We start from the raw sequence: 12667 nt of genomic DNA, 5'->3' as shown, positions 1-12667 counted from the left end.
AATTCATTTGCAAGTTGGCAATCAGGTTTTATTGTTCTACCATTTTTTTTCATAATCCTAATTTATAATTTTTATTTATTTCTTATACATTAGTTGCTTTATTTCAAAATGTCAACTCAAAAATTTGAATCTTGTTATTCAAAACTTAAAAAAAAGTTGATGTTTTAATTGAATCACAAAAGAGGTTCTAGATGGATTTATCAAAACAGATAAAAATAAATTTAAAAATATAGGTAATTGCTCGTTGAATGAACAAGTTAACAGTGTAAAAATTGATGAAAATGAAAATAGAGAAGAAATATTAGTTAATGGACAAATTAACAATGTAGTAATTGATGAAAATGAAGATAGTGAAGAAATATTATTAGTTAATGAACAATATTATATTGATTCCCAAACTCAAAATTAAAAAGAAGAAGAAAATAATAAATTAAAAAAACAACTATTAAAATTATATATGATCAAAGCCAAAGGATAACTACTAGTACAAGTTTGAGAGGTTTATTAGTAAAAAAATGCCCTATTAAAATTACTAATATATATTTTCCTAAGGATGAATTTTAAAGGCACTTTTCTTCATCATTTTACATTTAGAAGTTGTCTAATGGTGAATAACATGAAAGAAGATGGTTAATTTATTCTCAAAATTTGGATAAAGTCTTTTGTTTCTATTGTAAATTGTTTAATTTTGTTCCTAGTACAACTTAATTAGCTAATGAAGATAGTGGGGATTGAAGAAATATTAATTTTCCTTGAGGAATCATGAGCTAAGTAAAGAGTACATTGTTTATGAGTTTATGGATTGACTTAGAAACAAGGTTACTAAAAAATAAAACAATAGACAAACATGTTCAAGAACAAATAAATAGAGATAGGAAACATTGGAGAAATGTTTTATTTAAAATTATTGCGGTTGTTAAAACTCTTGCAAAAAAATAATTTAGTTGTGTTATAACTTATGTGTATAAGTATATTTTGTTATTAAGACATATAAGAGCTATCAATTTTCTCCTCTTTTATCTCTTCTTTTTGTGTGATTCAATGAAATTTTGGCATCCTATGAGTTTTTGTGTAGTAAATGCTTAAACTATTAGAGTTATACTCTTTTGGTGGTATTTGTTTTGAAGAAACACAGATAAGGGATTGGAAGAGAAGTTGAGACCTGAAGATTTTCGCTTAGCACCCAAGGCGTTGAATCTGCTTAGCGGGAAGATCCCGCTTAGCATGAGGAAGTTGCTTGGAGAACCTGAAGTCACGTGAAGACGTGCTTAGCACGAAATCACGAAAACTCATAGCAAAGTGATGTTTAAGTGAGAAACAAGAGGGAAAAATGAGACACTTCTAAATTTTGACGAGAAAGAAAACCTAGAGCTTGGAGAAGGGGAAAAAATCCATTGGGAGCCATTGCCTACCTCCACAACCACTTCCTTTCATTCCTCCATACACTTTCATTCCTTTTTGTATAGTTAAACCTTTCATGACAATGAAAGGTTAAACCACCCCATTGTTTGGAGTTTTCTACCAAACTCTTTTGATGTAATGACTTTTATTATCTATTTAATGTTATTTCCAGTTTCATTGTATCTTTTTGTGCTTATTTTCATATATTTGGTTTGATCACCCATATATATGTTATGTTTAAGGTTTAGACATTGGAAAATGTTTGCAATCCTTAGAACTGGAAAGAACATCTAGATGCTTCATTGCTAGGGATAGTGTGAGGTTATTTAGCATGTGTATGCATCTCCATTAGTAATGTGATTTAGCTAATTTAGTTCTTAAGGGATTAAGAAAGAAATTAGTGGAATTAGACTTTGTTATGTGAGGAATCACGGGTAGAGTAAATGAATGGGTGTAGGTGGTAATTGGAGTAACGTTAAATAGAGAAAAATCAATCATATTGCATCAAGAGTAGTTTTGGTAGGAAAGCCCCAACATATTCGAATTTTGCGTACGTTCACTCACCATTCCTAGTGTTTGTTTTTCTTACCTAATCGTAGTATAGAATAGTGTAGTTCGTTTCAATCTCCTTTAATGAATTAAATTGCAATGATCAAACTTATTCATTAATTGTACAAAAATTGGATATACATCGTTATGAGTATAAACAAAATCCTTGTGGAATCAATACTCGGTCTTACAGTTTTAAAATACAACTTGAATGAATTGGTGAACTTGCTAATGAGTTAACGTTTTGTGAAACAAGTGAAAGAATTTACAAATAAAATAATGAAAACTTTTTAAGTATAATTTAAATGATTGCAGAATTTGATCCTATAATGCAAGAACATATTCGTCGAATTAAAGATAATAAAATTCATAACCATTACCTTAGACATAGGATACAAGATGAATTGATAAACTTGTTAGTAAGTGAAATTAAAACAAATATTATACAAATATTAAGAATACAAAATATTTTTCAATCATACTTGATTGTACTGTTGGTGCAAGTCATGAAGAATAAATGTCTTTTGTATTACGGTGTGTAGATGTTTCTTCAACTCAAATACAAGTTTTTGAATAGTTTTCAGAATTTTTAAAAGTAGATGATATAACTAGAAAAAACCTTTTTGATGCTATTATGAATCAAATAAATAATATTGGACTTGATATTAGTAACTTAAAAGGATAAGGTTATGATAATGAATCAAATATGAAAGAAAAACATCAAGGAGTGGAAAAAAAAATTTAGACATTAATTCTCGATCATTCTATACTCCACATGATTGTCATAGTCTAAATTTGGTACTTTGTGATATGGTTCACTCTTGTCCTAAAGCTACATCTTTTTTTGGAGTACTACAACACATATATACTCTATTTTCTTCTTCAACAAAAAGATGGAAAATTCTACAAAATCATATTCCTAGCCTGACTTTCAAACCATTGTCACAAACACGATGGAAAAGTCATATTGAAAGTATAAAAGCTTTAAGATTTCAAACTTCACAAATAAGAGATGTTTTATTAAAACTAGGTGAAATTAATGATGATCTTGAAATAAAAGACGAAGTTGATTGTTTAGCAACTTATGAGTTTGAAAATTTTGAGTTTTGGTTTAAGTATGACTATTTGGTATGACATATTGTTTGTTGTAAACTTCATTAGTAAAAAGTTACGATCAAAAGATATGGGTATGGATGTCGCTAGAAAGGTCTTATTTCTTTTTTTGAAAAATATAGAAAAGATGAATTTGAAAATGTTATAATTTCTACCAAAGAAATTGTTAAAATGGATATAGAACCTAAGTTTCATGAAAAAACGTGTTATTTGTAGAAAAAATAATTTGATGATTGATAATGAAGTTGTAAAATCGCCTAAAGAATCATTTAAAATTTATTACTTATTGTATATAATAGATCAAACAATTACCGCATTAAGAAATAGATTTGAACAATTTAAAATATATGAAGATATTTTTGGTTTTCTATTTAACATTAAGAAATTGAAGTATTTGGATAGTAATAATCTAAAGAATATTATCTTAACCATGAATGTTCATTAAAACACAATAATCACTCTGATATGGATGGATTAGATTTATTTACAGAACTAAAAATTATAAGAGAAATTATACAAATAGAAAATGATACATCGATTGACATACATAATTATATATATATATATATATATATATATATATATATATATATATATATATATATATATTTGAATGCTTTTTATTGCTTATAGAATAATGCTAACAATTTTGATAAGTATTATTTTTGCGGAAAGAAGTTTTCAAAACTAAAATTAATTAAATCTTATTTAAGATCAACAATATCTCAAGAAATATTGAATGAATTAGCTTTAATATTGATTGAAAAAAAATGTTAAAGAAAATCAATTATAAAATAACTTTGCATCCTAAAAGTTCAAAAAATAATTTTTCAATAAAAATATAAATATTTAATAAAGATATAAATTTTTGTCAAAAAAAATTATGAGACTAAAAAAAATCATTTTAAAATTCACTTTAGATCTCTCTAAAGTATGTTGGGTCAACCCTACCAAAAAGAATGGATCATTTTTTAATTTGTACAATGTTTTAAGGATTTGGATGTAATAGTTTTAGGCAAATTTAGATAGGGATAATTGAAAGGGTTCAAAATTACAACTATAAAGAGTAAAGACTTAAAGAAAAACAAGTGTAGCAACAAGGATGGAAAAGATAATTTAAAAGTTAACAAACTAATTACATATAACACTGTGATTAAAAGGGGAAAAAACCACTATTGAGTATTGATGCATTAATATTTATTCTTTGTTTCATGCCCATAATTTGTAGCAATTTTATTCGCATAATTAACGTGTTTAAATGTTTTTACTATACCCCATAAGAGGTAAATAAGTTCAAATGATAAAAGTACTACTCAAAATCGTGATTAATTAAATATTATATTTTTATGTCAGGAAAAATATATTTTATCGTGTGTTATTTCTTTGTTTCATTTTTTTTATTTAAATTCTAAATATTAAATGCTAATGATAATATTATTATGATTCTTAACTAAGATTATCTAAAAAATGTTTTACATTTGAATTTACAAATTATTTAAATGTAAAAATAAAAGAATTGTGCATTATTTAATATTTATGCATTCTTGAGCAATTGATAATTCTCTGATCAATTATGAAGTTATCGTAGACGTAACTAACTTCTATAGATGCCCCTATACTATCAATCAAATTAAGGAAACACGACACAAAGTACATTTTATTTTCGTTGGTCTAATGCAAAGTGCCGTATATAGAACGCTGATTATTTCTTAGTCAGCTCTCTCAACTCTTTAGGTTGCGTAATCTTAAATTTTTGTTTCTGTTTTTTAAAAATTTATGAATAAACTCTTTGAGAAAGTAGAAGGATGGGTTACATTTGTTTTTATCACACAGATTTCAAAAATACCAAACCAACATGGTTGTGCCGAATTTCTTGGGTCTCGGATTAAGGCTGTCATTCTCAATGCATTGTGGGGCCAAGGTACACAGCAGAAAGGTTGACATTCTCTGAATTTTATCATTTTTTTAATGTTAAACAACAACAAAATTAATTAGTAATTAAAAATTAAAAAATTAACTTATAGAATTATAATCATTTAATAAAATTAGCTAATAAAATAATTAAAAATATAAATGATAAAAGATAATAAAATCATTATTTATTTTTTAAAAATGATTAAAAAATTAGATAAATATATTAAAGATAAAAACAGAAAAAATAAAATAAAAATTTAAAAAAATACAACTTCAACTAACGATTTAAAAAAAACGTTAAAATTATTAAAAAAATTGTTTATCAAATAATCAAATTAATTTTTCAATTAATTAAAAAGTTATAAATTAATTAAAATATCTTATAAAATATAATATTTTTTGTCTCCATTAAAATTGGGTTGGATTATTTCAGGTTTTTTTTTAATAATTCTACTAGTATAACTATTATTAGTAGTTTATTATCATGTTCATTAAAAATACTACACGAGCTATTGGGACAAAGAAATAGATGTGTTGTGCCACTACCATATGTTGGTGGAGGTCTCTCTACGTATTTGTGAATAACTTTCCTGGGCAGCGAAGAGGCAATCCAATTTCAATTTCCATTTTGCCCTAGTCGACTAGGAGTCACGTGTTGGTATTAAACGCAAAGAGACTCGAATTCTTAAAGGTAATTCATAAAACGGAAATTAGTAAATATTCCAAAATCATATATTAAAGAATTAAAAAAAAAACATATATGGATCCATAACAACAATCATAACCAGTCATAATCATAAATAATTACAAAATAAACTTTTAATGGTTCACATAAACAACCATTAATAATTAATATTAATATAATAATATTTCTTAATCAAATTACTAAATTATTCAAACGAGAGTTGATGTTTCACTTTATAAAATAAGAGAATGAGATTTAATTTTAATTTTTGTGTATTGAAGACTATAACAATCTTTATTGTTTAGAGATTAATTTATATCTATCAAAATTTTCATTATTCATTAGCAAACAAAATTAGGTTTCACTTATTGAATCATATCAGTTTCTTATTGGTGGTCTAATAGGTCTGTTAAATTAAATGACATGTATTGAGTCCATCTAAGTGCGATGATGCCAATTGAATAAAAGATCCATTGTGATTCACCTATTGAATCATATCCCTTTCATTAGGTGAATACCTTCTTCATGTCAACTCCTCGTTGGTAGGGACAACCCCATGTTTTTGCTCGAGTACTATTGGGAATCATAAGCAAGAATCACATGTTGAACTCTCATTCTGCTCTGACATCGATGTGGCAGTGCAGGAGGCCCCTAACTACTTCTACTTTGTGGCAAAGACCAACAAAATTGGTGATGTAAGGATTCATACGATGGAAATTCACCTCAACGGGACAAAGATTGTGGTGAAGAACAACAACTAAATCAGGCACATGTTACAAGGATTTTCTCCATTAGGATTTTGATAGCCCTATATGCAATCCATAAGTTAGTGATTCATCACATGGATGTTAAGACAACTTTCTTGAATGGTGATTTAGAGGAAGAAATATATATGACTCAACCCGAGGGGTGTGTGGTGTATGGTCAAGAGAACAAAGTGTGCAAACTTTTGAAATCCCTATATGGTTTAAAACAAACACCTAAACAATGGCATGAAAAATTTAATGAGACTTTACTTGTTGATGGTTTTTCTAGTAGTGATGCTCATAGGTGCGTGTATACATGTGAACGATGATCATGTTATTATATGCTTGTATGTGGATGGCATGCTTATTTTTGGTACATGCAATGATATAGTTTTTGAAACTAAATCTTTCTTAGCATCTAAATTTGACATGAAAGACATGGTTGAAACAAGTGTTATTTTGGGAGTTAAAATTATAAGGAGAGGAGATAGTATATTACTATCCCAAGAGCATTATGTTAAGAAACTTCTTAGGAAGTATAAATATTATGACTTTAAGTCACTGAATACCCTTAATGATGCTAACTCTCAATTAAAGAAAAATAAAGAAGAACCAATTGCTCAAACTCAATATGCCCAAATCATTGGGAGCTTACTGCATTTGATGAACTTTTCTAGACCTAATATTGCATATGCAATAGGTAGATTGAGTAGATATACCCATAGTCCTAATCAGGACCATTGGGATGCACTTGTTAAAATCATGAAATATTTGAGAGGTACCATGGATTATGGTATTGAATACAATGGATTTCCCACGGTACTTGAAGCGTATAGCGATGCTAACTAGATCTCTGATTAATATGATACAAAATCCACTAGTGGTTATGTGTTTAATCTTAGTGGTGGTGTAGTAGCTTGGAGATCAACCAGACAAACTATTATTGCTAGATCAACAATGGAGTCAGAGTTTGTTGCTCTAGAAATGGTTGGTAGTGAGGTTGAGTGGTTGGAAAACTTCTTAGCTAACGTTCCTTTGGGAATGAAACCGACCCCATCAATATCTATGCATTGTGATTCCCAGTCAGCGATAGTTGTGGCTAAGAATAAAATATTCAATGGGAAAAATAAACATATACAATTGAGACATAATGTGGTTAAGCAGCTGCTAAAAGATAGAACAATTTCTATAGATTATGTGAAGTCAGAAAGAAACTTGACAGATCCTTTGATAAAACCCTTAGGGAGGAATATGATATTAGAAACATTGAGGGGAATGTGGCTTAAGTAACTTGAAAACAAACAAGTGATGGAAACCCAACCTTTGTGATTGGAGATCCCATGAAGAAGGTTCATATGGGTAAAAACAAGTTACTTGTTAGTTCTGCTAACACTCAAATTGATTTTTATCAATTTGCTTTTAGTCACTTCATATGGTGTGAAAAGTGTTAAAGTTGCATTAATGGGAGGATAAACTTTATAGTAAACTTTATATGTTAGAGAAAAGCTTTACTTCTTATAATGTTTTTAATGATTTCCATATCCCTTATGGATGGTGTATGATTTGCAATATGTACTTGATGAAATCAACTATATGAGTGTCAAGTAGGGCCGCTTGCATGAGATCTTGTCGAGATCTCCAAAGCACTCATGAATATCGGGCACGCGCAAGGCCTAGTAGCGCAACACAACGATAACAACAAAGACTGTGGGAGTGTCTTCTGATTAGTAGACTACAATCACACGCCAAGTGTCTTTGGTTCATATAACTTGCTACACCAACTACACTGTGTGTTAAGTCTTATCAGTTTAGGTGTGATTCATATAGTTTGCTATACCAGGTCCGATACATTACATCTCATGTTGACCCAGGAATTTTCTTTTATTTATTAAATGTAATTTATTCTTTTGAAATATGTGGGGGATTGTTGTAGTTTTAATATTTATTTCAAAAGATTTTTCTTAAAAAAATATTTAATTAAAATTGTTGTTGCTAAAGTCAAAAATCAAGAATGAGATTAAATTTCTTGAGGTGAGATAGTCACACCGGTCGGTTATCATGCATATGCACGAGTCACGTTGGTTATGTGGACTTGGCACGAGTCGCGTTGGTTATGTGGACTTGGTTACGTGGACGTATGTTTGAAAAAAGATTTTGTGTAAAATTAATTTTTTTTAAAGTGAATAATAAATCATATAAGAAAAAATGAATTATTTATAACATAAGAAACAATATAAAAAATACACTTAGTATGTAAATGAGCAAAAAAGATGTCAATTTAAGTATTAGAAAACAAAATATGATACGAAAGAACAATAATCATGTATGAAATTTTGAATTAACATTATTTATATTACAGATTAAAATCCTAAATAGAACATAATTAATAGTACACAAATGATAGAATGTGAAGTAAAAAATTTAATTTAAAATAAATTAAGCACTCAAAAATTATATTTTAATTAAATTAAAGTGTATATCTTTGTCTTAGTCTTAATGTAATAAATTGGGAGATATGTGAATTAAACCTAATGTTGGTTACTTGTGAGATAGGATGAATTGTGGTGTTGCCTAAGAAAATGTTGTAATATTTTTTTTTTAAAAATGATATAGTAATTTAATAACAATGAAAAATAGGATGTCATGTTATAACTTACCAAACCTGATAGGTGCAAAGGAGCTTATTTTTGCAGGTTCGTCACTACTACATAAACAATGTAGTACAATATTTGCATGCTCTTCACATAAAAAGCATTCAATTGTACCCATATAATTTTGAAAGATGTTTAGTAAATAAATAATAACATGATAGACAGCGAAGAAATTGATTTAAAAACATTCAAACGGATACCATATGTTGGATCATATATTTCAATGCAATATTTCAACAAATATTGTTCATACTTGATATATATATATATATATATATATATATATATATATATATATTTCTGAACTTGTTGTTATAACCTCAATAATATATAAGGACATGAATAAATAAAATAAAGTAAGTTTAATTACAAAATAATAAATTGAAATATTGTCTTTAAACATATAATTACTGATTAGATACTCTACATGTTGGCTCAAAGGATATCATCAAGATTTTTAAGTTTTAAGTCCATTTTTTTTTAATTTCAAATGCTCGTTTAATGTAATCATAAACTTGATAGTAAAAAATAATGTATAATCATGGTCTATGATTTTATCATTGTTGACATTTGAGAGGACTAATAAGTCTTAGAAAGTGTAAACTTGATGTTCTCTAATCCATACCCCAGAATTTTAGTGAGTAACTTGTGCATTCGCACCGGTTATATTTGTTTTTATGCATTTTTAAAATAGTAATTAGTGGTTTGCTTAAAAATAAATAAGAAAATACTAGAAAAAAAATCAAATTATTTTCATCATAATCAAACAATAGGAAAAATCTGTTTATATTTTAATTTTTTTTAAATGACATGAAATGAAATTTCAAAAATAGTACACATACATTTAAGTAGTTACCTTTTTATCTCACTAATATATCATTTTATAAATTTATTACAAAATATATAGATAATTATTATTCTATTTTAATCCTACATCTAGTCAGTTACCTATACATTTACACGGGTTGTACTAATCTCTATCACATAATTTAAAATAACTCTTATACATAACAATTTTTATTTAAAATAAAATAGAGAAATAAAAGAAATTTTATAAGACGATAAGTGTTTTTTGTAACCTATTTATTTAAAAATAAAATATAGACTAATGAAATGACTTGGGTTTTTTGTCTTTTATTTTTAAAACATTAAAAAATTATATGAAAAATAAATAAAATTGAAAAGAGTAGATATATTTATATCTTTAAATTTTTCATCACAAAAAAAATATATTTGAAGTGTTTTTCACTCATAAAATAAAATTGTAACACATATCTTCTTAGCCACGTCCATAAGTTCATAGATGTCTATGGATTTAAATTTTAAAAAATTATATAATGAGTTTTGAAAATTATGTTATTTGTGTTGTCATTTTATTTTTGTTTCATAATGTATGGTATGAAATCTAATATATCTATAATAAAAGAGTAGTCCAATGAAAAGTCTATTATGCTCATGCTTAAATCGTTGACACGCAACACATTTTTTGGTTTTATGGTCTTTTTGCCCCTCCATTTTTTTACCCTGTTTTGTTTTGTTTGCCACCGCCACGTGTCTCACTGTCCAGTCGTCTCCTGTCATCTCAGTGTGGACTTAATGGCAGTTGCACTCTGCAGCATGCTTACTTCCTCTGGTCTCCATCGAAATGTCTTGTCTAGAATGTAGTCTATGGCGCTCTGAGGTAAGGAGAAAACTCGTTTCTTCTTTTGTATTAGGAGTTCATCGTTTAGCTCTTCCTTCTTCAGTTTTCTCCAGCTTGGTGGTTTTGCAAAGTCACCGCAAAGAAGCATCCAACAGGCAAGGTTTTTTTTTCTTTGTTGTTATGCATGTTTGCTTCCTTACTAATTGTCTCTATTTGCAAGGTCACCCAAGAAGAAGCATCCAACAGGCAAGGTTTTTATTTTGTTTGTTGTTATGCATGTTTTCTTCCTCACTAATAGTTCTTTGTTTCCAGTAGTGACACTTTTCCACCGACATTGACTCATATTTGTTCAAACCATAAACATTAGAGAACTGATCTTGCGTGCCTAATACGATATTCTTTTCCTATTCAATGTTCTCTTCTTCTTTATTTTGTTGGTTTCAAATGGGTTTCGTCCAAAAACTAGAAGCTGTGGGTATGTGGTGATTCTCATCCATCTTTTTTTTTCTTTTCATTTTAACTTTTGTGATTCTAATGACAAAGTTTCTTGACGTTTTTTTAGGAAGTTTCTTACTTTCTTTCTTTTCTCATCCCGCAACTTTTAAAGGACTACATGTTTGGTAAGGCTTCTTTAGCTTAACTCCTTTTTTTTTTTAATTTTCATTTTTCAGGATATAGTTACCTATTGGAGTTCATGGCTTGGGATCTCTGGAGTTCGTCCTATGCCCAAGGTTTCTCCTTTTCTTCTCTACTACTATTACTATTACTATTACTATTTCTCAAGTCATTATTTTATTAATTTATCGTTTAGTGGGTTTAATAAGTTATAACAGTAATCAACTTTTTTTTCTCTCTCTCTCTCTCTCACTCATAAAAAGTTCTAATCAACTTATTAAATAATCCGTTCAATATATTCTATGCGCACATGTTATAATCTATTTCTTGATTTTTCTGAAATAATCATAGTTACCTTTAGGTTGTTGTGGACCCTTTATGTAATTTAGTTTTTGAGTGCTGTTATGGAGTTTAGATTATGTATATATATATATATATTTTTTATTTTGATGAAGAAATTTGGCTAATTTTTTTCCTTCAATGTTATTATATTCTGTGGTATGAAATTTTGGGTGTTATATGCAGAACATAGTTATGACCGGGCTAGTTTTTTGAAGCTCTCCAAGAGAATAAAGTACACAATTCGAGTTTAGTACCTTCTACAGTTTGAGGACTTGATGGTATCATCTATTTCTTGATTTTTTTTTACATAATCATAGTTACCTTTAGGTTGTTGTGGACCCTTTATGCAATTTAGTTTTTGAGTCCTGTTATGGAGTTCATATTATGTATACATTTTATAATTTAGATGAAGAAATTTGACTAATTTTTTTCCCTTCAATGTTATTATATTCTATGGTATGAAATTTTGGATATTATATGCAAAACATAGTTCTGACCAGGCTGAGTTCTTGAAGTTCTCCAAGAGAATAGAGTATACAATACCTACATAATAATAATAATAATAATAATAATAATAATAACAAAACGCACATTACCAATTATTATATGTAATTTAGTTTTTGAGTGTTGTTATGGAGTTCAGATTATGTATATATTTTTTTATTTAGATGATGAAATTTGACTAATTTTTTTCCCTTCAATGTTATTATATTATGTGGTATGAAATTTTGGGTATTATATGCATAACATAGTTCCGACCGGGCTGAGTTCTTGAAGCTCTTCAAGAGAATAAAGTACACAATACGTAGTAGTAATAATAATAATAATAATAATAATAATAATAATAACAACAACAAAACGCTCATTACCAATTATCAAATGTGATTTAGTTTTTGAGTATTGTTATAGAGTTTAGATTATGTATATATTTTTTAATTTAGATGAAGAAATTTGGCTAATTTTTTTTTCCTTCAATGTTATTATATTCTGTAGTATGAAATTTTGGGTA

This window comes from Glycine soja, chromosome 12 (genome assembly GCF_004193775.1).
Source record: "Glycine soja cultivar W05 chromosome 12, ASM419377v2, whole genome shotgun sequence".
NCBI classification, from domain to species: Eukaryota; Viridiplantae; Streptophyta; class Magnoliopsida; order Fabales; family Fabaceae; genus Glycine; species Glycine soja.
This window is presented reverse-complemented; position numbering follows the sequence as displayed.